The 3,485-nt window shown below is 41.5% G+C and overlaps 1 non-coding gene across 1 annotated transcript; it reads right to left on the minus strand.

Annotated features, from left to right (window-relative positions):
* Positions 1-2,328: 2,328 nt before the first annotated feature.
* Positions 2,329-2,435, minus strand: LOC141609581 (small nucleolar RNA R71). The gene has a single exon (XR_012527507.1). It is a non-coding gene; the product is annotated as a small nucleolar RNA R71 (small nucleolar RNA).
* Between the last annotated feature and the right edge of the window lie 1,050 nt (positions 2,436-3,485).

Genomic DNA, 3,485 nt, shown 5'->3' on the forward strand with positions numbered 1-3,485 from the left:
TCTTTTACGCATTCTGACTCATATCGAGTCAGTTTTATATGCCTTTCCTTGTATTTTGTGCCCAATCCCCGTACCTGTGATTTGGTGTATCCTCTTTGCAGGAATCGAGTCGAGTATAGAGGAATTGGGGCAAGGAAGGCATTACAATGCCTTTACATAAAGAAAAGGGAGATAAGGAGCTGAGTGTAGTCCTCTGCCGGCAAGCCGGCAACTGGCCCACCGGTAGGGGGCACTGCTGTGAGGAGAAAAAGAGGAAAAGAAGCCAAGAGATGTTCTCTGCCGGCAGGCCGGCAGGCGGCCCACCAGCAGGGAACACAAGCCCATACTTAGGATTTTTGAAGAAGTCTTTTTTGAGCTAAGAATGGAGATACTCGCTGCCGGCATAGCTAGCCGGCAGCCGGCCCACCGGCAGAGAATAACAACAGGTCTAATTTACATTGAAAATCCAAGATGGCGCTGCCGGTTGGTGTAGCCGGCAGCCGGCACAGGGTGACGCTGCACGGATAATGGGCTTTTTCTCATTTCCTCCCTTAATCCAATAAAACACTATATATACCCCTTCCCTAATCAATTGTAAAGACAACCCTAGATCTGAAAACTTTCCCTAATTATTATAATCTTTCCTTAATCAAGCTTTAATCTTTCCATAATTATTATTAATTACTTAGTAAACTTAGTTAGTATTGGTAATTATCAATTGTTTACACTTGGTTTTTGGGATTGTATTGAGATATTTTGGAGGATTTCCTTCATTTATTCAACCAAAGCAATCATCTTTACTCTTGTTGGTACATCTCTTTTCTTATTTACTTGGTTAATCAATTGTTTACATTTAATCTTGTCTTTTATAATAGTTGGAACCTTTACTATGTCATCTCTTTTTGTTATTTGTTCTTTTCCATTTATTTGCTTGAACAATTTGAACATGAGTGAGTAGTATCCCTTCTAGGGTTTAGGGGGAGTCTAAATGGTATTATTTGGCATAATAGTTTGATTATTTTTGAGTCTTTGGTGAAATGTTTGTAATTCTTTATATTGCACACAAGGTGTTTGATGAATTGTGTGAGTGAGAACTTGTGTTTTTTGTCATAGTTGCTTACTTCCTCTATTGAATGAGAGTTTGTGGAGGTCTTGTTGCATGCTTTAGAATGGTGTGTTGCTTAATGAGAGTTAGTACTCACCTTTAGGATAATCAAGATATTGATTTTCATCCTAGGATAAACCCTCATCATAGACTCTTTGAATCGACTTGTTTGCCCTTAAACCATTTAGATAAACACGAAAACCCTAGCCTTTAATCAATCGAATACATCTTTTCTCTATCGTTTGTTTAGTTGCATCTAGTTTGAATCAAACCCTTTTCTTTCATTTGTGACTAGACTAGACTCCTCTTTAGACTAAGTAGAAACCCCTCCATCCTTGTGGTTCGACCCCGATTTATGCACTAAATTGGGTTATATATTGTTGGTGGTAAGAGACTTGACCCTATAATTAATTCTTACTCATCAAATGGCGTCGTTGCCGGAGATGGCGTTAGGTTATATTTAGTTTATCAAGAGGCTTAGCTTTAGTCTTATCTCACTTGTTAGTTTGTTTTAGTAGTTGTGTGTTTCATTGTAGAGTGTGTGATTTCTTGCCTTCCCGTAGTGTGTAAAGACACTAGGAGACTAACGGTTTATTGAGTGCATGCCTAGAAGAAACCACCAAGCTCTACTCTTCAATTCCGACCCCGAGAGGCTTTTTAGGACCTTGAGGACAAGGACCCTTGATAGAGTTTGGAACCCTCCACAGGCAAACATTGATCAACCAAACTCACACACCCCACAAAATATTGATACCACAACCACACTTCCACCAAACATCACAATTGAGACTCTACTAGAAAACCCTTTTCATAACTTCCCTATTCCAAATAACCCACCTCAATCACCACCCCCTCATATACCAAATCCTCCACCACAAATGGCTCTACGAGATCACAATCAGCCTAACCATAATGATTCATGTAACCCTATTAATTTTGGCACCTTGGCCCCAAACAACTTTGAAATGCACCCCGCCCAAGTCGGGTTGATTGAGAAGGATTTGTTCGGGGGGCATATCGAAGAGGATGCTCATGCTCACCTCCGGAAGTTTAAGAGGAAGGTTTCAATGATGAAAAAGAATGGGGTGTCCGAGGACACCTTGAGAATGATGTTGTTTCCGTTTTCATTGACGGGCAAGGCAGACCGGTGGTTGAACGACATTCACCCCCCGGATACCTTCACGAGATGGGATGCCTTGGCTAAAGCATTCATGGCCAAATATTACCCTTCATCAAAGACCGCAATGCTCCGTAATGAGATTCATACATTTCAACAAGAAGACGAGGAGTCTTTAGGTGAAGCTTAGGACCGATATCAAGACTTAATAGCAAGTTGTCCTCATCATGGAATCCTGGAATGGTACATCACTCAAACATTCTTTCAAACGTTGCTACTGAGGACTAAGGAGATGGTAAATGCCTCCGCGGGGGGAGGATTTGATCACTTGAATGATGAAGAAGGCATGACATTGATCAAGAAAATGGTAGATTCGGAAGCAAACTATGGTTCTAGAGGAAACATGCTAAGAAGGAATGGGAAGTTCCCTAAGGAAAATCCCTCCAACTCCGAGACAAATGCCAAGCTCGACTTACTCACAAAACAACTTGAAAAGCTACAAAGAAATCAAGTGCACCAAGCCACAACCTCACATGGGCCACTCATGGAGGAAGTGGTTCAAGCTTCAAGTTGTGAGCTTTGTGGAGGGAGCGGTCATACCTTTGATTTGTGTGCCAACAACTATAACGGTGGCTATGAAGAGAATGTCCAAGATGTTAATGCTTTCCAAAGCTATAACAACAATACAAGACCACCAAGACCACCCTACAACAATCCCAATGTCTACAACCCAAACACCAACTTCTACCATCCTGGTTTAAGGAACCACCCCAATTTTAGCTACAAAAGTGCCAATGTTCAAAAACCCACAACACCTTCAACCACAAGCCCCAAATAATCCACCCGGTTTTTCTCAACCAAGGGGAACATTTCCCAACCAAAGGACTAATCCCGGAAATCAAAACCAATGGCCAAACAACAATCAAAACCAAAACTATGGTAACCAACCACACGGGTACCAAGATTTTGGTGGAAATCAAAGCAACCAAGGATTTTACCAAGGGAATCAAGTGAACCAAGCAAATCAAGGATTTGGGCAAGGGTATGTTCAAGGGTTTCAAGAACAAGGCCAAGGATCAAACTTCAACAACAATGGTCCTAGAGCTAACTTCCAAGGGGGACAAAACAACAACCAAGGTTCCAACACTCGGTATGACTATGGGTTCCCTCTACCCATAGCCAACCAACCTTATCAAGAACCCCAAGGTGAGATCTCCCAAAATGAGCTTTTGAAGATGATAAAGAACATGCAACTTCAACATAGTCAAGAAATGGCTAATTTTG

Source organism: Silene latifolia, chromosome 10 (genome assembly GCF_048544455.1).
Source record: "Silene latifolia isolate original U9 population chromosome 10, ASM4854445v1, whole genome shotgun sequence".
In the NCBI taxonomy this organism is placed as follows: domain Eukaryota; kingdom Viridiplantae; phylum Streptophyta; class Magnoliopsida; order Caryophyllales; family Caryophyllaceae; genus Silene; species Silene latifolia.